We start from the raw sequence: 26,888 nt of genomic DNA, 5'->3' as shown, positions 1-26,888 counted from the left end.
TCAGTAATGTAATTACTGGCCCATGGCTTGCGCAGCATGCTCGCCAATGTACGCCCAGCCCTCTCTCCCTCCCCATATCTCCTTGTCCTGGCATACTTTCCCAAAAAGCAAATCTCCCGCAGAGAGGCCTCCTCGTACAGAGATATAGCACTTCGCAGAGCCGCAAGCGTGGCTCCAGACCAGCCCGCCACCAGACGCTGTTCCAAATCCGCTATCTGCGCCTCCAAGTCTGCCAACTCACACAACAGCATCCTTAGTACGCTGTGTTGTTTCGAGAGGCATATCCCACGAATTACCACCTTAAAACCTTCCCATAGTGTACCGGCCAAACTCACCAACCCACTGTTTTCAGCAAAATAATGAGTAATGGCCTCGCAAACTTCCTCTCGAAATGCCCCATCACGAAGCACCCCATGTGGCAAGCGCCACATATATGCACGCCCAGGCCCATCAGGCACCGCCAGCACTAGCTTGACCGGCGAGTGGTCCGATAAGGTATGTGCCATGTGTTTCACCGACTGCGTCCAGAGCTCCACTTCCCTCGTACCCAGCCAACGATCGATGCGTGACCAGTTGTTGTGAGCATAATTAACACCCGTACCCTCTCTGGTAGCCCCATGTTTAGCCCTCCATAGATCCACCAACACACACTCAGCCATTACAGACGACAGAGAATTAACAATAAATTAAAAATATTTCTAATTTAAATAACTTCCAACCCTGTCCTCCTACAAACCCAACATCCCACTATGACACTACAAACCAGTAAAAATCTAAAATAATACATCACTTAAAATTACAAACTATGGGGGTTATTACAACTTTGGAGGAGGTGTTAATCCGTCCCAAATGTGACGGATATACCACCAGCCGTATTACGAATTCCATAGGATATAATGGACTCGTAATATGGCTATATCTGTCACTTTACCGTCACTTTTGGGACGGAGTAACACCTCCTCCAAAGTTGTAATAACCCCCTATATCTTTTTAAATTAATAACTATTATCCCAACAATACTAACAACTAAAATTTATATTTTATCTAAAAAAACTTGAAAATAAAATAATTAAAACATGATATTTTGTACAACTATATTGCTGAAAACGATATTAAAAACAACAATATTATGTGTAATGACATTACCACAAGAATGATATTTTTGGCAACAATATTTCATGCCATGACACTTTTGCATCACAATACTTTTTTCTCCAATATATATGAATTCCAGTAATTTGAATTCAATATTTTGTGTAAACTCTAAATGAACTCACTGGAGTTCCAACTACAAGTGTACAAACAAGGCTCAGCTATATATAATGACCCTCCTGGACCTACACCTGTTTTCAGAACTGCTGTCATCCCACCATTCTTCGACCCCTCACATCTGTGTTAGGGGTACCTGGTGGTTGGATATCGTTTGGCCCAGAGGGAACAGTGAGTCAGTGTAGGAGACTGTGTTTATTTTATGATAGACCGTGAGTCTTTTCATTCACCTGGTTTTGCATCTCTCACACAATGCCATTTTTTGGCACTTCTAGGAGCAATCATTGATTATGTAAATGAGTAAATAGAATTTGAAAATGCAAATGCCTTTTCTGAGCCCCTATGTTATACTCGGATATTAAAAAAATCATCCTTGTTCAATTACACACTTAAACAGACCAGACAACTACAAGATTATTTACTTCCTCTAATGCACAACACTGAAACCAAACGTTCCCATACAGCACTTCACCTGCCAACAAGACATCACCACACCTGTTCCATCTCCCTACAATCTAGAATCTGCGTCTCTTCTTAGTCACTGAAGTAAGCCAGTGGCCTCCTTCAACCTACTGAGCACAACTGCCCAGCATCTACCATTTTACTGTAACCACGCTAAATACTCTAGACCAGCGGTTCCCAACCTGTGGTCCGCACACCACCAGGGGTCTGTGACACATTTCTAGGGGGTCTATATGCCAGGGCCGGCAGGAAGGCACTTCTCCAGCTGGGGCCCCTTATCAGAAACACATGCATTTTTTTATATTTGTTACTCTATGTGAGCAGCAGTTTTAAAAGGACTGCAGAGTTACTTGTATATCCAGAAGCTCTCGGGCAAAAAGAAAAGCATCAAGATAACTCTGGTGATTATTGTACCTGCTGGAGAGGATTGGGAGTTTTGTCTAGTGGCAGTTTTGACTCACCTAAGGTAGAGCTGATGGTTAATATGCCTGCTGCAAAGAACGTGTATCATACAAAGAACAGGGGCCAGATTCACAAAGGTAAACCTAGACCAAAAGTCTAAGTTTAGACCTAGAGTCTATCTTTACTCGTAGTAAAATTAAACTTTTGGATTATGTTTAAACTTTTGGTCTAAGTTTAGACTCTTGGTTTAAACTTAGACCAAAAGTCTAAACTTAGACCAAAAGTCCAGCTTTACTATGAGTAAAGTTAGACTTTTGGTCTAAACTTAAACCAAAAGTATAAACTTAGACCAAAAGTCTAACTGTACTATGAGTAAAGTTAAACTTTAGGTCTAAACTTGCACTTTTGGTCCAAGTTTAACTTTGTGTGTCGGGCCCCATATTTTATGTGCATAGCACAGTGGGTTACAGTTTTTGTCATAGAGATTCTTTTGCTACTGTGCAGTTCATGAGTCCCAATCGTAATCTAGAACAGTGAGCTATGAACTGCCATTGCAAACTGCATGGCACAAACTAGAAAGTTATGTTTTTTTTCCGAGTCTTTCATTATCCTTATGCTTATTTTTTCTCTTTGAAAATAGTTTTACTCCTGCTATTGACAGGAGTAGATCTGTAAACATTTTCACGACAACACACCTTGAAACGGTCTGTGAATGCTCACACACCTCCAAATGTATGGATGTTCACTTCATTTTGCAGGTGTCACTGTCCTGGCATGTTCCCAGGCAGCCCTGCAAGTAGGTTTTCTCATACATAAAATTACCCTTAACTGGTCATATTTTCTGACAATAAATCCATGTACAGATGCATATTTACGTTTTGCGATTCATTATTTGGATTTGCACTGATAAAGTATGCTATGTTGCACAATTAAGCGCAAATAACTTTGTGAGTCTCGGCCTATGTGTTCAAATGTACTATATTGCTAGTTTCTCACCCACCATTCTTCCTACATGCCTGTTGGTTATTCTAATCTTGTTATCTTTATTTATCTTAACCTTTTGTTAGGATGTATTATGTTTTGGTACCTTCTTACAGCATTAAGAGCCTAATTATCAGATCCCCAGTGATGTGCCTGATAATCCACTCTGGAAGTATTGATACCAGTTCTACCCGTAACACGGAGAAGGAGAAATTACTGGTCTATTACAAGTTGAACCTACAGGGTCCCCTACTTACAAATGAAGGATTACTTTTAACAGGTGTAGTACCCATGTAAAAGACACGAAGTCTGCGGCGGTACTGTGTATCTCGTAATTATTACTGGGCCGAGAACCAACATTGCTACTGACCCCATCAGATTTAAAAGGCCACTTAGAATGAGGGGCTTTTAGAATGTTGCTTAGCTTAACCATATCAGTTTGGAACTTGAGATGCATTGTGACATAATTCACTGGGTGGCCACTTTAAAGTGAACATATATATAGAAAGGCATGTCTCTTCAAAGAAAGCCTCAATTTGCAAATACCTTTTTGGGGTATTTGATGTGAACTTGCCAATTCACAATGACCCAAACAAATTTTGAAGCTCAAAATAAAAGAATATGCGACCTTCAGGGAGATTGGCTTGCATCACACCTGTCACATTAACTGGCGAAAACATCAGCACCATTCAACAGAAAGTGCTAGGCATATTTCCCATTCAAGGAATAAATCACCTTTAAGTAGACCAAGTCATGGTAACCATGGAAACACTGGCACCTATCACCTTCCAAACTATTTAACAACTCCTCAGTGTAAAAGGACTAAATTACTGTAAATGCCTCTCAAATGATGAACAGATTCGAAGCAAGGAAATCAATTCACACAAGTCATAAACCACTGCGTTACATAGATGTCACGTTGCTTCCCCTTAACGTAAGGCCCGATTGATTATTAATCCGTTTAGAACAACAGTGTGATTATGCAGTTAATAGCAACCCATTGAGCTTTTCAACTCTGTACACTGCTCTGTGAGGACTTTCGGTATTTAATGCATCATAAATAACTCTTTCCTTTCGGTTGGTAAAGCTGGACCCATTCGTATTTCACCTCTATGGGGACAACGTGACAAACAACCTTGTAGAAAAGCATGTCGCCCCAGCATAATTTAATGGCAATTTTGACAGTAATGTCCATCTCTACTTTAAGAGCCTGAAACCAGTGCGGTTATTTCATCATTGCAATACCTAAGGCGTCTGAGTATTCCTCCATTAGGGTAAGAAATAGAGGACGCCTCACTGACTGTCTTTTAAATCCTTTACATTATAGGGGTTGAGTTTCTCGTTTGTTTTGTCCTGTTGTTGTGGCATCACGCACAGCAGTGCCTGCCATACTCACCTCGATCTGCATCCATCTTAAATGACAGCACTCTGATTTTGCATTGTGCACGAGCAATTATAGATTTAACGGAAATGCCTAATAATATATGCCTCTCTTCTATTTTATTTTACAGGTCAGAATCCATACTTTCACCATAGTTTCAGTAAGAGATATTGGTTCTTCTACACTTTACAGGTGGTTCAATTGATTGGGCACTTCACCAATGTATTCCCCTGTCCAAATCCTATCTAGATTCGGATATTATAAGGCCCTGACATATTGCCACAGAGCATTTTTGACTCCCCTTATGGCAAAAAACAAGTTGACCTACTAATAGCCCCATTTTATAATAAAAACAAGAAGGACCATTATTTTCTTTCTAGTTTCATGCTGTTTTTAATCTTTACAAAGAACACCATTACAAACTAATGACAGGGAGTCCCTTCGTCAATTTTAATTCTATTATTTCACTCACTTTCACTCAGTCTACACCTTTTTAGCATCCTCACTGTAGGCTTGCTATGGCGAATTGAAGCAAAAGATCTCCGGGAACGTGCCCCTCGAGGGGTCCTTTGGGCACTGCAGCATGGGCCCAGCGAGGACCTGCACCATGATGAAGCATGCCACCCACTACGGTGGATGTTAAGTTGAATTCTCCATGCGGGTTTAAGTTGAAAAGGTATTCACTCACATACATTAAGATCAGACAGGTACACGACCACCCTACAACACCGCCTTTGGTTTCGCCAGTTCCCCAACTGTTTCTTTCTAGACTCTGTTATCTCAAAATATTCTATATTCTCTGTGTTACCTTAAGCACTCTAAATTCTATTCTACATTGTAAGATTTTATTATACATTGCATTACAACATTACACATACATAACACAATACCTCTTTCTTTAACAAGAACGAAAAGTGATAAAAAATAGACAAGTCAATTAGCATTATAGTATCATAACGGGAAATTCTCTGAAATATAATCTTTCACCCATACAGGTGATTTTCTCTCCCTTCTAGATTCTTTATGTAAGGTCAAATCTCCATCAATCACATTATTTTCCTGTGAAATAGATTAGGTGGCACAATTCTGTTCATTAGATCGAATCTAATCATTCATTCCAGTGAACTCCAGCCCAGTATTTTCGACATTGCTCAGCATGAATCACCTTCACTACTCATGTCAGCTTTCATCACATCACAGTTCTCAATATCTTTTATCATATCACTATCAAATCATTGTTCAACAGATTATCATTAGTGGATGAAGAAGCTGAGCACTTTGCAATTCTTTTCAAATTCCATACCCTTCCATCATCAAGTCACACTGCATTATTTAGCACTTCCACGACTTCTAAGGCATCATAAAACTGGCTTTCTTCCTTAGAAACTTTACCAGGTTTCTTCACTCTCACCCATTGGTCCACAGAAATCTCCCTTTTTCTCGTCCCATGTGTATTATCATACCCCCTCTTTCTCTTTGATTTGCATCGCTTCAAATGTATCTTTTATCATTTCTTCAGACCAATGTACAATGCTGGATTCAAACAACTATCGAGGGGTATATTTAGTTCTTGGGCTTCTACCATGCGTCACAACAAATGGAGGATATACAATAGCCCCACACACAGTCACCCTGTATGCCCAAATCATTTTTCCAGTTGAACCTCCCATTCATTTTGGCTGTTAACTGCATTTTGAATAGAGTTCTTTATCACCCTATTAAAGTACTCAACCATTTCATTACTGTTAGGGTTGTAAAGTTATGTGGTTCTGTGCCTGACCCCGTCTGTTGAAGTACTCTTTAGTCTTTTGAGATGTGAACTGTATCCCACTGTCACTCAAAAAGTTAGTAGGGGATACCTTCTAACAAAAATATCCAATCCAGGAATTGTAATACCGTATCTGTTTACATCCTTTCCACCACATTGATAACAGACTATCTTGAAAGCTATCCATTACCACCAAACCATGCTTATGCTCAGTTCCTATAGGACCCACAATGTTTATAGCAACAGAATCCCATGGTGATTTACGTGCTGTAAATACTCCCATGGGAGGTTTCAAAGTAATCAATGATTTATCTGCACTGTTACACACTTTACAGTCATGCACAAATAGCTCTATTTCCCCATCCATATCAGGCCACCAGCATTATGTATTTACTCTCTGACAATTCCAAAATGTCCTTCATAGCACAAACCAGCAATAGGGTTGTTTAAAACGTTTGGGGGAATTACTCTCTCCCCTTTCCAGGTATTTTCACCTTGCATACACAAATCTTAGTTCCCAAAAAGCGCTTTTTGTATTCACTGCTTCAATCCTGTTTGGCCATCCCTTTTTAGATACTTTCTGACCATGATCAATTAATCATCTTTCTTGTATTCCAGTTCCCATATATCCTTTTTGATATAAGGGCTGCCATAGTCTTGTACATTTGCAATCTGGTCTGCATTCCACTATTCATCTCCACATATATCCAATTGTTTTTGCATCCTTGGAAGAAAATCAGCTATGACATTCTCTTTGGCAGGTAAATATACAACCTTGCAATTGTAATCTTGCAATCTTATAGATACCTTGGCAACTCTTGCAAAAGTGTTAATGGTTCCTTCTGTTGTGAGTACCTTTACTAAGGGTTTATGATCACATCTGAATGTAAAACAATTTACCCACACAAGCACTCTAAAATGATCTGCAGCCCAGATAGAAGCTGAAGTTTACATTTCTATCACCAAGTATTGTTCCTCTGTATATGATAAAGATCTAGATGCATATGCAATTACATTCTCTTTTCCATCACTTTCTACTTGAGTCAGAATTGCACCTAACCGTTTACTACTTGTGTCTGTTGTCATTACTCCATGTGCTTAAGGATTGAAACCTTTAGGGGAAGCCACAATAGTAATACATTCCTTCACATTATGGAAATTGTATTCAGATTCATCAGACCACTCAATTTTCCTCATGTTTTTCATTAAATGTTTAATGTCGTATGTTCTAGACACAACACCTGGAGTATACTTTGAGCTGGATTCAGCTAAACCAATACATGACCTCATGTCTTCTTTGCAACATGTAACTGGTGCATTTAAAAAAAAATATATATATATATATATATATATATATATATATATATATATATACTAACATTTTTAAATTTTTACACAGAGCTGTACAGCCAAATAATTTCAGTAGTAGCACTCCATCATGACAAAGATGGCTTATAATCCAGTGGGCCTCTGCGATTTAGCAACAAACAGTTTGTGGTGCAGGCAGTGTCCAGCTCCTCCAGCACTGCTCTAACTTTGAGACTCCTCCTGCGGCATTTTCCTTACCTTCTAGAGACAACGTGGTTTCCCCTTGTTTAGCCCTCTGAAACATCATAGTATTGTCTTCAAGGTCCCCATATCTTTAGGAACTTCCTCGGGCATCCTATAGCCTGATATGTCACTTTTTCCGCCATCGTGTACATGTCCATCCCAGACCTCCATTTCCCAAGCGTGGGTGGTGCTGACGCTTTCCTTTTTTGTGCCACATCCCTTTTGGCCACTACCAAACCCAGGTTGCAAAGAAGTGTTTTGATGGTGGAAGCTCTACTTCTGCGGGTATCCCCAAAAGCACATACTTGGGATCAATGGGAATCTCTACTTTCAGTAGCCATGCCTATTCACCAAGTATCTTGGACCATTAGACCTGGATAGCTGAACATTCCCAGAGTGTGTGATAGAATGTCTTCCTGTGGGTCCCACATCTCAGACAGTCAGGCGACTCTGCCCTTCCATAACTATGAAGTCTAGCCCTGTCATGGTATACCCTGTGTAAGATCTTAAATTGTATTAATCTCAAGCGTACTCTGATGGCTATCTTCGGCGGGTGCATCAGGGCCACTTTCCAGTCTATATCCTCAATGTCCCCCAGGACCTGTTCCCATTTGTTTCTTAGATCTTCCAACATATTTGGCACGTTATTATTAATTGTTCAACGTGTCCCCGGAACTGCTTTCTGGTCAAATTGCCCTAGTAATAGCCTCCCTTCTAGTGGAGCCTATTCGGGGAGCACCGTCAAATTTATGTTCTCTGCGTGCAATGCATGTGCCAGCTGGAGCTATTTGTAGTGTTGGGTGGGGGACACTGTTATTCTTCTTGTATGCTGTCAAATGACTTTAGTTGCCCTTCCTCTACCAGGTCCCCTAGTTGGGAGATTCCAATCATGTCCCAGGATCTGAAGTCTTACCGCTTTCCTATCTCTCTCATTCTATCACCCTTCTACAACTCGGTTTCTCCTGTAGGTTTTGCATGCCATCCCATGTTTTCCCCACCTTCTCCCAGGCTGTTATAATTAATTGTGTGGAACCCAGAAGTTTCCCTTTCCCTCCATAAAGGTAGTGTATCTGGGAAAGGTCCTCAAACTGTCTCCTTTCCAATAGGTAAGTGGAGTGGTCCCTCGGCACGTACAGCCAGTCATTAATGACTATGAGGTGCGCTGCCCAACAGTGGACCCTGAGGTCTGGGTGGGCAATTCCTCCATTATAGGCATTACGTTGGAGGGTTTGGAGGGAGACCAAAGGCTGTTTCCCCACCCCATAACAGCCTTCGGACATCCCCTTCTATTTTGGAGAATATGTTCTCTGGGATTTTAACATAGGTTTGTAGAATATTTAGTAGCTTGCGTGAACAATCATCTTGTATAGCACAGACCTGCTGACAAACGTCAGTGGCAGCCTCCCCCACCTCTCCATGTCTGTCTGCAGTGCTGCCATAACTGTTAGAACATTCTGTTGTGAAAATCTTTCTGGGTCCTGGGTCACATATACTCTTAGGTATCTGAAACCCTTTTCCTGCATTGTAGGGGTTTCTGGTAGAGTCGACTGTCCCACGTGCCCACCAATGCTGAAGAGACTAGATTTGGACCAATTAATTCCATAGCCAGCCAGGGAGCTGAAGTATTTGAATGTTTCCAGGATCTGTTGAAATGTCTCCTGCGGTCTGGTGATATATAGAAGGATATCGTCCATGTAGAGTGATATGCGTTCATTGTCTACCCCTTTCTGTTCTATATGGAATCCCGATATTCCTGAGTGTGTGCGTGGGGACCGTACAAGCCAGGGGCTCTAAAGTAGGGGCAAACTGCAGCAGGGAAAGGGGGCAGCCCTGCCTTGCCCCCCCTTCTATAGGGAACTACTCAGACATGACCCAGTTCCCCCCGACTGTGGCTCTCTTATTTCTATAAAGTAGTGTTAACCATGTCATAAATTTTGGCCCAATCCCAAACCTCACCAGTGCTTGTTTTATGAACAGCCAACGGACTGTGTCAAAATCCTTCTCAGCATTAGTGACAACACCAGATGAGGGTCTTTCCTAGACCACACCCCAGACAGCCAGTTATAGATTTGTTGGAGATTGAGTTTTGTTGACCTCCCGGGCATGAAGCCCGACTGATCTGGATTTATCAGGAAGTCTATTACAGCAATGAGCCTTGTCGCTAATATAGTCACCAGTATCTTGGTCTCAATGTTGAAGAGTAAAATTGGGAGATAAGAACCACATTCAGTAGGTTTCACGGCTTTTGGAATCACTACTAACATTGGCCACTGGAGGTCCCATGGTAGGGTGCCTTGCGCCTTGGCTTCATTAAAAAGTGGTGCATTTTTTATTGTGTCTACCAAAGACTGCTACTATCAAAATTGGTGATAATATGTCCTAAATAAGTAACACTGCTCTCTGCAAATAAACACTTAGGGACATATTTACAAGAGGCTTGCGCCTTCGATGCTTCACATTTTTAATGCACAAATGCCACAGGATGCAGGCCCATATCTACAAGGTTGTGCAAGGCCACTTTGCGTGGCATTTCATGGCTTTGTAGATATGAAGTAAGGCAATGCAGCACAAGTCGCTGTGCTGCCTTACTCTGCATCAAATAGGTATTCCCTAGGTGTTCCCACGCAACACCCATGGATTTTGACCCATTCTAAGATTTACAAGGATTTGTAAACCTGGTAATGAGTCAAAAGCCTACGCCTCCCCGGGGAGGCATGAGGGAAGCGCAATGAGGAGAAATACATTTATTTCTCTTCATTTTTCCCTTTTCTATGCATGCTGCAGCACACATAAAAAGAGGAAAACGTCTCTCATTTGCTTTTGTGCAGAAATGTGTCTCTTCCTGAATAAGACAAACAATCCGCAGACACCCTTGCTACAATGGTGCAAAGATGCCTGCGTTGGAGCATGGCAGCCCAATATGTGCCAGCACAGGGGAAAAGGACAGAAATTCATTGTATGTTGTAGATACAGCGCATTCCTGCCCTTTTCTTTTGAAGTAGGGCAGGACAGTAAGAAAGCTTGTGGTACTGCCCTGCATCAAAAGATTGTAAAAATGCCCCTTATAGTATGCAATAGTCAAACCACGTGACCCCAGAATGTTCTCCTCCAGTGCTTTACCATGTTCTCTTTTATCTTTTCCAAAAACAGGAATATCACCCAGAAATGTTTTTGTACATTTCATCTTCCCAAATAACTGATGCATCAACCATTGAAATACAGCTGCTGCCCATGCTAATCCAAATGGCATTCTCTGAAATTAGTAACAACCCTGCGACATAACAAATGCTGCATATTCTTTACTGTCTCCAGATAGGGGTATTTGATGATATGCTGCAGACAAATCAATTGTCGAAGATCACTTTGCCCCTTTCAACAAAGGTAACATTTTGTTTATCCTAGTTAATGGGAACTGGTCCCAATACTTTTCTATTCAAATACACACAGTCTAAGCTTGCTGTTGCTACAATGTGCTACAACTAGGGGTGAAACCCATGCTAATGCTTCTATTATTTCAGCAGCAACCAATTTGTCCAATTCCATTCTTACTTCCTGTATCAACTATATAGGAACATTCCTGACCTTATGTATTTTTGGTGCTTCTCCCTCTATAAGTCTAATTCTATGATCATATCCCTTTAGATTATCAATTTTTCCTATAGAATTGATGGACAGTTTTCCAACATTTTTTCACCCACTCTTACACTTTTATCCATCACCAGAACCTGTTCTTTGTTATTAGGGCCCAGAATAATATGTACGTTTGTTCGACCTTCACACCCAAGGACAGATGGGCCTTTCTTTGATACATACAATTTCCCATAAGCAAGACGATTCTTGATTCAAACTTGAACCAACTATATCCATTTATCTCAATCTTTTCTTCTCCATATCCTTCCAGATCTATATCTGTAGGAAACAATTTAGTTTCCACATTATGCACATAATTTTCCCTCCATATCTCTTCATTTATAATTGTGTAAGGAAAACCTGAACCGGAAAAGATTTTAAGGCTCACTCTACCAATTTTCATTTGACACTCAGGTTTGTTCTCTAAAAACAAATAACCATCTTTAATATTCAATATCAATTCCTTTTTAAATCCAGAGTGGCACTGCACATTTTCCACATTACTTCCTCTGTAATCATTTTCACTATCCTCATATTCTTTCACACATTTCTCTGACTTTGTTTTCCTACTACATGCTTTTGCATAATGAAAAATAACTCAACATCCACTACATTTCACTTTTCTGGCTGGACATAATTTGATGAATTCCAAACGATCTGTACTACCACACCTATAACACTTGAGTGATTCTCTGTGTGTCTTATTAAATTTAGAGCTCTTCCCATCTGATTTCTCTTTCATATTACTCTTTATTCTAGCAACAGTTTCTGATTCCTCTGTAGGAAGATGACACTTTATATAGTAGACCAAAAAGAGGCACACTATGCAAAGGGTCAAGGCAAACCCCAGAGGTATCACAGAGGCACAAACGACACCCCAAAATGCTCGGTCAGGCAGTTAGACATATTAGAGGGAAGTGCTAAGCACGCAAGGCACACACTCATATAGTAAATGAGACACACAATCAATAAAGGAAACCAACACCAATTTATAAAAATAACATGTACTTATACATAAACTTTGCAATCAAGATCCCTGGAATCAGGTGAGTATTTTTCGAGATCCAAAGTTTTTGAATTTTTAAAAGTTGACACAATAAAATTTTTGGGTATGGTAATGTTATCCAATGGGGGAAAACATGTACTGCATTCGGACACTTCACAGTGACGTTTGCGACTATTCTCTAGGACTTGAGGTGAGTATTGGGCAGGGTCCAAAGCCACACAAACTGGTCACCTCAGGAGGCTCTGGGGCATTTGAGTGCTGAGGTGTGTTATGGCATGGGGTGTCCTATTCACTTCTATGGGAAATGGTCAGGTCAGGAAGTTACTGCAAGTTGAGACTGGAAGGTCAGTTTGGGGGAACCCACAGGGGGCTCATCCCTTGAGGTCATCTGTCATATGGGGAAACTGTTGGTCCACTTCTCTTTTGGTTGTGGGTCTCGGGTGCAGTGGTGTCTTATGGTATCATGTCTGGTGCTAGAATCAGTCACGGTTGCCGGGGTGGGGGCCTGCAGAAACAGTCAGCAGACGTGGACTGGGGTCCAGTCCAACCAATCCAACAAGCGGTCTCAGGTTTCATGGGGGGAGATGTGGGGACATCCTTTGTCCTGTTCTCCTCAGTCCAGAGTGGATGGGTGTAGAGGTGTCATGAGGCATCCGGTCTTTGTCTCCAGGTCACTCGCGAGAGTCTGCAGAAACAGACTACAGACACTGTTGGGAATTCCACAGTGGGCGCATTCAAGGTGGGATGCATCTCTGGAGGGCCTGGGAACCACACTAACATCTTTGGCCCACTTCAGCTAGGGCAAGCCAGCTTGGGTGCAGTGGTGACGTCTTTGCGTCTGGTTTTTGATGGTCCCAGTCCTTACAGTTCTTTCTTTGGGTGCCTGCAGATGCAGGGAAGCAGCTCCTCTTCTTGGTGATTTGCGAAGCATAAGCAGCTCTCCCAGCTTCTTGGTGGTAGCAGGGCAGGACAGGTCAGTTGCTCCTCGAGGGTCCAGTGCAGCAGGCAGGCTGGCAGGGTTGGCACCAAGTCAGCTGTGGTCTGCGGTTCTCGGGTTCAACAGGCTTCTTGTCTACTCCTTCTTTTGTGTCCAGAGAAAATCTGAGGATCTGGCATCAGGGTTCCCCTAACTACTCAATTTAAGGGGTGTTAAGAGGAGTGAAGGGCAGTAGCCAATGGGCTACCTTCCCTTGAGGTCACTATCCCCTCCTGTGGGGAGTGGGCATCACCCTGTCCCAGAATTCCTAATTCCACCACTCAAAATATGTCGGAATTCCTGAGGCTGTGTTCATTTCAGGCTGGTCACCCTAGGTGTGTATCCAGACTAGAAATGCAACACACCTCCTGCATAGTCAATTTTCCTACCTGTCCAGGTGCCAGAGGGGCCCTGTGGCAGGAGGGTTGGCATCTCCCTCTGAGGTAAGCCAGTTCTGCATACTAAAGGTGGTGGGCTTCTTTGAAGCCTTCTGACTTGGAATGCAGATCATCCTTTGGGGAGAGGTGTGCAACACCCCTGCCCGACCTGGCTTTGCTTCTGACCTCCAGAGAGCAAAGACTCTCATCTTTGGGGGTCAGATTCTCCTCTGTTGCTGGCAGACTGGTTAGAACTGGTCAGTAAGCTCACCAGAAGTCTGCAAGTTTTCAGGGGGCACCTCTAAGGTGGCCTCTGAGTACATGAATTAATGAATCTGTCACTGGAATCAGTGAGGGTTTATTAATACATGATGTTTGATATCAAACATCCCTATTTTCAGTGCAGCCATCATGTAGATGGGGAGCTCGTATTGACCAGTATCCACCACATGTATTTAAAATGGCTTCACTGTTCCCTTACTATTTTTAAGAATCCACAAAGACATACCAGGGTCAACTCTGCTCTGACAGATATGCCCACACATGTAACATAATACACGCTGAATTAGGGCTGCAAGTCCTGCTGTAGGGGTGACTTACAAGTATTTACATGCAGTGTCTAGGGGCATGGCACACACTGTGTGCCATGTTGTGTTATCACTTTTAGGGAGCACCTTGTCACACAGCCTGCATTGGCAGTCTTCGTGAAGTTGGTGCTTGGTCTCTTAGAGTGGCACAAGTTGTGCTACAGCTCTCAGGGCCCCTCTTCAGTACTCATGCCCTAGGTACCAGGGGTATCATTTACTAGGGGCTTACACAGGTGCTAAAGGGCATGGCCACTTGGGGATCAAGTGACCAAGTGTCTTGTTTTGGGGAAGGAACACTGGCACTGGGGACCTGGTTAGCAGGAACCCAGTGCACTTCAGTCAAAGTTGCATCAAAAACCAGGCAAAAAGTGTGGGGTACTGCAACCAGAACTGAGCTTCCTACATTCGTCGGCATCCTTAATGCACTCGCACATCACCTGGATGTTTCAGCCTTCCTTGCAAGTGCACGAATATCATCTAAACATGCGTCCCCATTCATCCATAACTGTTCCTAGATAGCAGGATTGGAAAAATGCATCACCACTTGATCTCAAATTAGGTATTCTACTATTCCTCCAAATTCAAGGTCTATGTCTAACTTTCTTAACTTGCTAACATAATCATCCACAGACTCAGATTTGAGATGTCTAGTCTGCAAAAATGTGTATTTTGTGTTACGGATACAGACTTTAAAGCAAATTGCTTATCTAAATTTGCTAACGCACTTTTAAAAGCATTACTATCCCCACCACCAGTAACAGCTTTGTTAATTTGAGTATATCTTTTCAGACCTTGTGGACCCAAGGAGTGAAGTAAGATGTGTTTCTTGTATTCTGGAGACATGTTTCAGTGGATACCAATTTTCTCAATGTAGTTTAAAAAATACTCCTTCCACTCGGTCCATCTTAAGGTTGGTTCTGCTCCTGATGGCCAAAATGCCTGTGGTGGACACAAGGAAAATATTTGTTGACTCATGTTTATTTCTTGTTAGATGAAGTAGTAACAAAAATGTGGGATTGTTTAGTGTTTCAGCACAGACAAAAGTACACTATTTCCATACACAGTCTATTCTTCACCACACTTTAGAAGTTGCATAAATTACATTAGATCCCCTCACAGTTGGCAAACATTAAAAATATTTATAAAGTGTTTGACATCAAGGGGCATATTTATACTCCGTTTGCGTCGAATTTGTGTCGTTTTTTTCGACGCAAATTCGACGCAAAACTAACTCCATATTTATACTTTGGCGTTAGACGCGTCTAGCGCCAAAGTTCATGGAATTAGCGTCATTTTTTTGCGTGAACACCTTCCTTGCGTTAATGATATGCAAGGTAGGCGTTCCCGTCTTAAAAAATGACTCCGATGCATATGCGTCGTATTTATACTCCCGGGCAAAAATGACGCCCGGGAGTGGGCGGGTCTAAAAAACCAGCATTAGCGCCGGATTTTAGCGCCTGGGTCAGGTCAGGCGTTAAGGGACCTGTGGGCTCAGAATGAGCCCAGGGGTGCCCCCCCTGCTCCCAGGGACACCCCCTGCCACCCTTGCCCACCCCAGGAGGACACCCAAGGATGGAGGGACCCACCCCAGGGACATTAAGGTAAGTTCAGGTAAGTATTTTTTTTTTTTTTTTTTTGTGGCATAGGGGGGCCTGATTTGTGCCCCCCTACATGCCACTATGCCCAATGACCATGCCCAGGGGACAGAAGTCCCCTGGGCATGGCCATTGGGCAAGGGGGCATGACTCCTGTCTTTGCTAAGACAGGAGTCATTTCAGTGGGGGTTGGGCGTCGTAAAAAAATGGCGCAAATCGGGTTGAGGCGATTTTTTTTGCCTCAGCCTGACTTGCACCATTTGTGGACGCCCATACGCCATTTTCCCCCTACGCCGGCGCTGCCTGGTGTACGTCGTTTTTTTTAACGCACACCAGACAGCGCCGGCGGCTAACGCCGGCTAACGTCATTGAATAAATACGGCGCCCGCATGGCGCTTCAGAATGGCGTTAGCCGGCGCTAATTTTTTTGGCGCAAAACTGCATTAGCGCAGTTTTGCGTAAAAAAGTATAAATATGGCCCCTAATATGTTGAATACTCACTGTATGGAGGTCTGATGGCTAGAAGAAAGTGAGCAAAATAGAAGAAGGAAAAAAAAAACTCCCTCGATGTTACTAGTACTTGGTCCTACTAACATACCCAATCGAACAAACATTAATGCTAAAACTTCAATGTGGAGATACGTGATGACACAGTGTGCCCCCTCAGCTGCATTTAAACGAACAATTGGGACCTTCTGTTCCTCACCCGCCTGTATCAATTATGCGTGGGTACAACTCATTTGGCACCCTCCTCTTACACTGCACTCTGATGGGCAAGAACTTCTCAAATATTGAGCAGTACTCATGCCGCTCAGTGATCACAGTGCTGGGTCTGTTATTTCAAGTAAATGGAGCCATGGTCACGCATATGTCAATCCAACAGCATTTCTTCAATCAGTGAGTACCCAGAAGAAGACAGCTCTCCCTGCTGTCTAATTCTTTTGCCCGCTCACCACCAGTATTGCTAAGTTGAATTCTCCATGCAGGATTAAGTTGTGAACGTACTTATTCATATACATTACGAGCAGACCGGTACATGACCACCCTACTACACAGCCTTTTGTTTCTCCAGCTCTCCAACCGTTTCTCTCTATACTACTTTACCTCAAAACATTCTGTATTCTCTGTGTTACCTCATGCATTCTATATTGCAGTATTCTATTCTAAATTGCATCACTACATTGCATTTACACAACAGTGGGTGATGGTTCTTGCTCCTGAATATTTATATTCCACCGACCACCTCCTCATGATAATGCATGAGTGGTGTTCTCCCATTAAATAACATTAGAAACAACATACTCCTCATAAACTGGTGCTGGTTTTTACCATAATATCCATTGAACTGACATTTTATGGGAATTTCAATGTTACTAAGAAAGAATATATAATTTATTTACCAGTAAAGAATCATAACTTCTCTTTAACAAGGTTTTTCAATATTTTGCCTTCTGCCCCTCCTTCCAAATCATGAACCCAGCCCTTGTGACTCCCAGGCCCACAGTACATGGCCTGTGGCTACACAGAAAATGCCCTGGTTCAAATGAGGCCTCTGACCTGATTCTTTGACCTGCCATTGTGCCCCCAGCATCTACTGTGCAAAGCCTTCAGCTGTGAGCAGCAGGATCTGGGACAGAGTGTGTATTTCTCAACATACTCTGCACACAGCCCCCAAACCTTTAAAACCTGCTGCATATAACTATAGCCTTGGGCAGCACACTCTGGGGCTAGATGGTGACTCCCTGCTAATGGCTTTATTTTCAGATTCTGTTCTGCAACTTCATATGGCCTTTAGCTATGCAGAGTTGACTTTAGGTGTATAACTTAGCCCTTGGCAATGACCTGGCCCACTCCACATTCACCCCTAACTCACTGCACATTCAACCTGCAGTTATGCACAGCAGGAGGTTCACTGTGAAATATGTGGCCTTTTGTAAGCTCTAGACCCTGTCTGTCTGTCCTCAGCACCAAGTTTAGCAATGAAGGCTTGCTATTTTTTTATTTCAGCCTGCAGGGCACACATGAACTCCAGAGACCAAGATGATGCAATGATGCTAACCATAGTTCCTGAAATCCAAAGGATATACCTACATTCCTGAGATCTGTGGTTTCCCATTTATATCCATGGATACCAGGGGACAAAATAATTTTTTATCATTTTACTAGAGCAGGATCTATATTCCATGATTTACCGTCATCCACTGTGGGAGTTTGGGGATGCTCTCTCACCTTGTCAATGCTTTCTGCAATACAAGAGCTGTATATATCCCATGTAATGGCGATTGCAAAGGCAATGTCAACACACATTTTCTTTCTTGATCAACCAACCTAATTGTTTACATTTGTGGAACCATTTAAATCCACAGATACTCAAATTGTTGGTGGTTCGTCACTATGCCTCAAAAAAATTAAAAAAATATTCATATGATTGTATAATTTATTTCCAGCCCAACACAGCAGAGATACTGACAGTATGATGTTTTAAAAGTCTCTTAATTGCCCTAGAATAATAAATTGGTATCAACTTCTGTCAATCCATATGAGGTATATCTAGAACTATTGATGTGCCTTTACCTTTTCTGGGCCATTACATGACACAGTTCACACATGGTGGATATTTTGTTATCTGCTGCACTTTTTTCTCCGGCAACATTTTTGATGAGGTGGATTGTTGCACCACCAAAAATGTATTATTCTGCTTGTGAGGAATGAACAGTTGAACAGTTGTTTTGGATAGAAATAGTCCTGAAAGGTTTTATACTGAATCATACTCTCTGCCTTATTTCCAGTGACTTCTGAAACCATATCTTATTCCATTAGATAACCCTTGCACCTCTTACTGTGTGGTGTTACTTGTGGTTTTTGAGTTCCCATAGTTTATTAGTAGGGTTGCGTAGATAGCTGCAATGATGAGGAGTTTCATTTAGGAACATGTGCTGATGCCTTTAAGCCTACCCCAGAGCCAGGCTTTACTTCTCCCATTGAGGATAGGGATTTTCTACACTAACCAGTCTTCTATTGTCCTCTGTGATTAATCTTCTGCAGAATCCTGCTTTGTTTTGTGCTACCTGATATCTGCATACCATAAGGGATTTTTTCAATGCAAAAGAATACTTCCCCTGGAAGGTTTCAGAGGCTTTAAATAGCTGACACAAACTATTCAAAGATGTAATAATCCACAACGCACCACAACATCCATTGCACAAATTCAATAGCTCTGTGACACACTTAGCTTCAAAAAAAGTACAGAAATATCGATCAACCAATGCCCTTATCAACTCCACCTTTACCAACTCCTCTACCCCCACTGTAAGGGATCAAGTTTCTTCTTCTGTTTCACAGAGATTAGATACCTCTGGCCACCTACAGGCTGCTGACCCTGTTAAGACTCAGGACACCCTGCTTCTCTGCCTTTGCAGCAATTCATTGAGAAACCATAGGCACTCTTGAAAAGCCTTCATTAACTGGTCCTTGATAATGTGAAGCACCCATAGAACTGCAATAGTCTCTGGGTATCCCTTCTTTAAAAGCAACACTTTGCGCTATGGACAATAACTACTGCCCAAACACAAGACTACTATGTTTTTTAAAAATATAAAGAAAGTGGCCTCTGTACAACTTCAAGCTCATGTTGAGTCAAACCACATCCTATACAGAGGCTGATTTAATGTCTGTCTTAAATCACTGGTCAGTCTATAAGTGCCAGACCTATGGTCCATTAGCATACTAATATTCCTTTATCTAACAGCCGCCTTGATATGGTGGACCACTGAAATGGTCTGCTTATTACAAGCCTTAGTACTCATAACACACCACTTCTTTAATTGGTTTAAATCATTGCTCACTGTTTGCAAATAGTCAAGACTTGGGGACCTAATCTCTACACATTACCCAGTTACATGTGGAAATGGCAAGGTGGTCCCTGTTGGAAATGGTCCTCTCTGCAGTCTCCCTCAAAACTTTTGCCTTTTTCCCTCCACTTTTTGCTGAATTCGTTTTTCTTGGCCTTTTGACTCTGTGCACTTTACCACTGCTAACCTTTGATAAAGTGCTTGGGCTCACTCCCCTAAACATGGTATTCATAGGCATATGCCTAATTGGCATATTTAATTTACTTATAAGTCCCTAATAGCGTGCACTACATGTGCCAGGGTCTGTCAATTACATGCTACTAGTAGGCCTGTAGCATTGAATGTGCCACCCACTTAAGTAGCCCTCTAAACATGTCCCATGCCTACCAGTGCAGCCTGAATGCAGAGTCACATTACATATAAATGATGCCTTAGGTATGCCCTAGGTAGCCCAAAGGGCAGAGTGCTGTGTAATTAAAAAGTAGGGCACGTACTCCTAAATTTCACATGTCCTGGTACTGAAATACTCCCAAATTCGTTTTCCACTACTATGACGCCTACCTCTCCCATAGGAAAATATTGGAGATTCTTTATTATAGTTAAAAAGCTGTAGCCCTGAATGAGAGGAAATAGATCTATCATGTTTAGTTCCTATGGGATTATAATGATAAATCCTCTTTAATGATAAAGTCAGATTTATTATTACAGATTGAAAGCGTCACTTTTAGAAAGTTGTCATTTTCCGGCTGTGTGCCTGCAGCCTGTCACTGACCACTTGTCTGGGGTGGGTGAATGCTGGGCTTTGTGTATTCCTTCCTGGCAGCCACACACAATCGGAGCTTAGGAGTGACTTCATGGTACCTGTTGAGCCATCAGGACAGGATGGGAGGAGCTGGTCAGAGCCTCACATACCTGAATAGGTTGTGCCCGGTCCCCACACAAAGGGCTGCATAACCCCCTGTAGTGAGTCTGGAGCCAGGCCAGGAGGGAGGTCCTCTGTGCAATTCAAAAACTCCTTTGAAATCTCCCCCACTTCAAAAGCACCAATGGTTATGAGAACTGGACCTCAGACCCTACACCTTCAGTACACTTCGGGAGCTATGGATACTCTGCCAGGAAGAAGGACTGCTGTGCTGCTCAAGGACTGCCACTTTGTTTGGCTGCTGCTATGGAGGAACTGCTTTCCTGCTATGCTGGCCTGCTGCCCTTCTTGCCTGGGTGAGAAGGACTGGACCCTTATCACTTAAACCCAGAACCCAGAGTGATTCCAAGGACCAGTTGACTGGTCTACTGTTTTCTGAAGTCTCAGGGACATAAAAGACTTCCAACTCATATACCGCTACATCTGGACTCTGCCATCTGTGAGTCTGCCCTGACAGGTAGTGCCACCCCAGTCCTCAACTCTTGGAAATGGGTTTAAGGTGTGTGCTGCACCTGAAATGATGCATCGCTACCTCTGCGCAGAGCAGAATTGTGCATCACCCCTGTTGAATTGATCAAAACCAATGCATTGGCCCCACTGCGTGGATCAGAGTTGATGCATCACCTCTCCAGTGTGGATCAACCTCAGCGCATCGCCTTCAGAACCACTGCATCTCGGACCCGATGCATCACTGCTGTTGCATGGTGCAAATCGAGGCATCTTCACCATTGCATGGGAAAGATCAACACATCGCATCCACTGCAGGGATGGACACTGACGTATCACTTCAGCCTGCTCCCCGCATCTTTGACGCAACCAGGATTAAGGTACTTTTGATCAGCGTGCTTCACTGGGTCCCTGTGGCTGGTCCAATCTCCATCACAGTCAGCCTGAACTTTTGACTTTTGACCAGATAGCCCCGGTTGGTGCTTTTTTGCTTCTAAGCACATTTCTACAGTTTATTATTTAAAACTTCATAACTCAAGTTCTACTTATTGGATGTTTGTTGTTTTGTTTTTGTTTTATGTATTACATTAAGTCTATTTTACTAACCAGGTGTGGTAGCTTTTTGTTTGGTGGTTTCACTGTTTTACTCTTTTAAGTGTTGCACAAATACCTCATACATTGCCTCTTGTGCCTGCCTGCTCTGTGCCAAGTTACCAGTGGTTGAGAACAGGTTAATTTAGGGTGTTTGGGGGTGATTCTGACATTGACGGGCGGCGGAGGCCGCCCGCCAATGTTCCCCCGTCAAAATACCGCTCCGCGGTCACAAGACCGCTGAGGGTATTTTGAGATTTGCCCTGGGCTGGCGGGCGGCCGCCCGCCAGCCCAGGGCAAATCTACCTTCCCACGGCGTAGTGGGAAGGTGCGACGGGTGCTGTTGCACCCGTCGCGTATTTCAGTGTCTGCAAAGCAGACACTGAAATACTTTGCGGGGCCCTCTTACGGGGGCCCCTGCAGTGCCCATGCCATTGGCATGGGCACTGCAGGGGCCCCCAGGGGCCCCGCGGCACCCCCTACCGCCATCCTGTTCCTGGCGGGAGACCCGCCAGGAACAGGATGGCGGTAGGGGGTGTCTGAATCCCCATGGCGGCGGAGCGCGCTCCGCCGCCATGGAGGATTCCCCCGAGCAGCGGAAAGTCGGTGGGGGACCGCCGACTTTCCGCTTCTGACCGCGGCTGAACCGCCGCGGTCAGAATGCTCGTGGGAGCACCGCCAGCCTGTTGGCGGTGCTCCCGTGGTCGGTGGCCGGTGGCCGCCAGGGTCAGAATGACCCCCTTTGTGTCTTACCCTGACTAGGATTGTGGTCTATCAACCTTTCCCCTTGGACATCTATATGAAACTACTTCTGTAACTCTTCAAATATTATAACTTTCAATTTCACTCCCCTGCTGGTAACATCTACATATACTTTGCATAACAAAGGAGACAAAGGGGGTGATTCTGACCCCGGCGGTACAAGACCGCCGGGGCCAGGGTCGGCGGGAGCACCGCCGACAGGCCGGCGGTGCCCCGCAGGGCATTCTGACCGCGGCGGTTCAGCCGCGGCCAGAAAGGGTAAACCGGCGGTCTCCCGCCGGTTTACCGCTGCCCTTAGAATCCCCCATGGCGGCGCCACCATGGGGGATTCTGACACCCCCTACCGCCATCCTGTTCCTGGCGGTTCGCCCGCCAGGAACAGGATGGCGGTAGGGGGTGCCGCGGGGCCCCTGGGGGCCCCTGCCGTGCCCATGCCAATGGCATGGGCACGGCAGGGGCCCCCGTAAGAGGGCCCCACAAAGTATTTCAGTGTCTGCCTAGCAGACACTGAAATACGCGACGGGTGCAACTGCACCCGTCGCACCTTCCCACTCCGCCGGCTCAATTCTGAGCCGGCATCCTAGTGGGAAGGTTGATTTGCCCTGGGCTGGCGGGCGGCCTTTTGGCGGCCGCCCGCCAGCCCAGGGCAAATGTCAGAATCACCGCAGCGGTCTTTCGACCGCGGTGCGGTGTTCTGACGGCGGTACCTTGGCGGACGGCCTCCGCCGTCCGCTAAGGTTAGAATTAGGGCCAAAGACCAGTTCATAAGCATGGCAGAAGGTCTTAAAAGCAATAGAAACATGGATGAATCAAAATAGCTTGGATCCAAAACAGAAATCCTTGTTCTACAGTTGCCTCATCTACTCAACAAAATAAAGATGCACATTTCTTCAATCAAAGCCAAGGTCAGGAAACTAGGGATACTATGGGTCGATTAGATGAAGATTCTTAACACCCTACCCTTAATCTAAAAATAACACCACCATAGTAACCAGCGCCATAGTAAACCTGATTATGGAAAAAACTCTGTACACTGGAAATCATCTCATAGTTGTCCTACAAAAGTAGATAAAAGAGTGTACATTGGACTTACTAGAGTAAGAAATAACAATATTACAAAAAGCACATACCTAGGAGTGAATCTTTGTGCTACCAAAATGACAGGGAACCTAGGGTCCAGTAGCATTCTAATACTGATTTAACAGCTGCTCTTGATATGGTGGACCCTTGGCATGGTCTTCTGCTTACTACAAACCTTAGTACTCATAACACACCACTTCTTTAATTGGTTCCGATCATTCCTGACTGTTTGTAAGTAGTCAAAACTTTGGGAACTAATCTCTACACATAACCCATTTACATGTATGCATGTTGCTGAGACATATGCTGAGAGATTTGTTTTTTCTGGGTTTCATCGGACGGAAGAATTGTTTCATTGATGTGAAATGTAATATTGGCATCCATGGACTTGCCGAATCTCTGAATCACTGCATGGAATTTCATTGTGTTTTTGGAGAATAAATTAAAGGTCATAGACATTGGTCCTAAGACTTTTACTGGGGCAAGAGGAACCGGAATTTATTTAGCACAGGTACCTCCACCCAGAACAACATGGATGCATTTCTCAGAGTTTAATAGAATGTCACCAAGTTTGCCCCCAGAGATTTTGTACCCACCAAACATTTCTGATGCTGGATGGTGATAGTCCAGGTTTTAACTTCATAATTTCCAAATATATACATACATAATGTTTCTTGTTGCCCGGCATTTTAATGTAAAGGGGGCTGTGTGTGGTGCTAATTTCAACCATATTGAAGTAGTAATTTACTGTCTTCTTTTAATACCACACACACTTGCTCTACATGGTTACTGCAGGTTTCTCTTCAGTCCCCCTAGACCATCATATGGAGCCGCTCATCCATCCTATTCTCTGAGGAGGAATTATTAGAGTTTACATTACAGTGGTGTAGTGCATGTTTTTTATATCATTTTTGTCTTGGCATACCATGCATGGTTTGTTTTAACTGGTGCATTTGCCTTGCAAATCTTTGCAAAGTCATTCTCTTTTCACAGTTTTAACACGCCTAGATTTTTCTGGGTAGGACCACTGTGGGATTGGCAACCACCAAACATAGTACGAACTCTGGATTTTGTTGTGAGCTGGCTTCTTTTGTCTATTTTTCACCCAAAGAACACCTGACGGCTGATATCCATAGACATACAATCAACTAATCTCCGAATAGAAAGGAGTTGTGCACATTAGGTTGGCTCTAACTCATTTTTCCTGCGCCAATTCAGACTCTTGCTCTTCTATCAGCACTCTGTAGTAGCCTCAACTCTACATGTCCATAAGTCATAAATGAGTGAATAACATATGTACCTTACTCACACTACTTGTCTCTACTAACGTCCATCTTTGATTTGTGTGCGTCTACTCTCATCTCAGTCCTAGGCATGAGAAGTGGTTTCTTCAGCACATTCTGAATTACTTAGAGCAGCATTTCTCTATTATTCTACGACATATAACCTTGTTGTTGCTGTAGTTGTGAAAATCGTGCTGCATATTACTAGTTGCCATAGTAGCTTACAGAGTCATGCATATATGTGGCCTGTCTTTGACAGGAGGTATTGAAGATGCATCACTCTTGTCAATGTAATTTAAACTGAAACTGTCCTATAATTTCAGGATTTCTTTCTGCAGGATGCTCATACTGTTCCAGAGGATGCTATTAAAGCAACATGCACCCATTATCAAGACAGGGTTTTTGCTAATATATTACGAAAAATAGTCAGATCTCTACTTGGCAACAACCTTTTTTTATGAAATGATCATATCCGTTTGCTCCTTAAAAACTTTGACTGAGCCTTTCCACTACTATCTAGGCAGTAAGTTCTTGCCTCTGGCACTTCTCACTAAGGATAACTATCACTTCCAGAGAGGTAGGAAAACAACCCTTAAGACCCCCACTGACTCCCAATCCATAATACAGGCGCACAAATGTTGGGATTCTATTGCACTTCCGATACGATACTTCTCAGTCTTTGCTATATACGGAGTACCTTCAGCAAGATATCTCCCTTTTATGGATAGAAAGACCTCACTTACTTAGTCGTGGCATGCTTCATGTTATAAATGGGGTCTTTGGTTGTGCAGTCAGGTTACCCCCTGTCCAAGCATGGACCCTCACTCTAGTAAGGGCAAAGGAGAAACATACCCAGTTAACCCCCGCTCACCCCCTTGGTAGCTTGGCATGAGCAGAAAGGAGTAACCCAGGGACAATGTGTAAAGTATATGTACCCACACACACAGTAATAGAGTAAAACACTACAAACTGACTCAATACCAGGTTAGAAAAATAGCCAATATTTATCTGAGCAAAACAAGACCAAAATGCAAAAATCCAATATACACTGGCAAAGTTATTAATTTTTAAAGATTATAGATCAATATAGTGCTCAGAAACACAAATGCTTCATATTGGTGATATCATGGTATTGTGACTGAGTCGTTCCCAACAATCCGACGCCAATGGCACACGGACCACCAGGTACAGTACCTTGTGAAAATGAGGAAACAAGCCGGAGCACAGAGTTGGAGATTGTGGCATCACTGGATCCGAGGTGATGTTGGTACTGATGCTGCGGAGCAAAGGAGCAGAGTTGTCAAGAAAAGGCATTGGGTCCTTGCTGCAGAGCGGTGGAGGTGAGGCAGTGTTGGTGCAAAACTTTAGATCTGCGCACTTCCATCAGTGTTGCTACCCAGCGGGCACGACGTGGTGTGATGACTTCCATGGAGAGCAGCCTTCAGCGGGGCTGCAGCGGCGTTGGGCCTGCTGGGTGGTTGCACTCCAGCGAGAACCATGGCTTTGGTTGTAGGCTGCATCACGGGATTCGGCAGCAGTGTCAGTCCAGTCATCCGAAGTCGAATTCCTTGGATCTTCTTGATTTTCCACCAGCTTCTCCTTTCAAGGGCCCAGGGACTGGATTAGGCACCACTTGGCAGGGCAGGAGTCTCAGCAGAGAGTCTAGATGCTGGTAGAGGAGTCTTTAATGGCCCTGAAACATCAGAATAGGGTGCAAGCTCAGTCCAAGCCCTTGGAGATTTTTCCCAAGCAGGAATATATCCTAAAAATTCAGTCTTTGTCCCCTTTCACAGGCAGAAGCAGCAACTGCAGGATAGCCCAACAAAGTACAGTCACAGACAGGGGCAGCACTTCTCCTCAGCTCTTCTCCTTGGCAGTGGTTCCTCACGGTTCCAGAAGCAAATCTTGAGAAAATCTCAAGTCTGGGGTTTTGGATCACTACTTATACCCCTTTCTGCTTTTGAAGT

The sequence above is a fragment of the Pleurodeles waltl genome, chromosome 1_2 (genome assembly GCF_031143425.1).
Source record: "Pleurodeles waltl isolate 20211129_DDA chromosome 1_2, aPleWal1.hap1.20221129, whole genome shotgun sequence".
Lineage (NCBI taxonomy): Eukaryota > Metazoa > Chordata > Amphibia > Caudata > Salamandridae > Pleurodeles > Pleurodeles waltl.
This window is presented reverse-complemented; position numbering follows the sequence as displayed.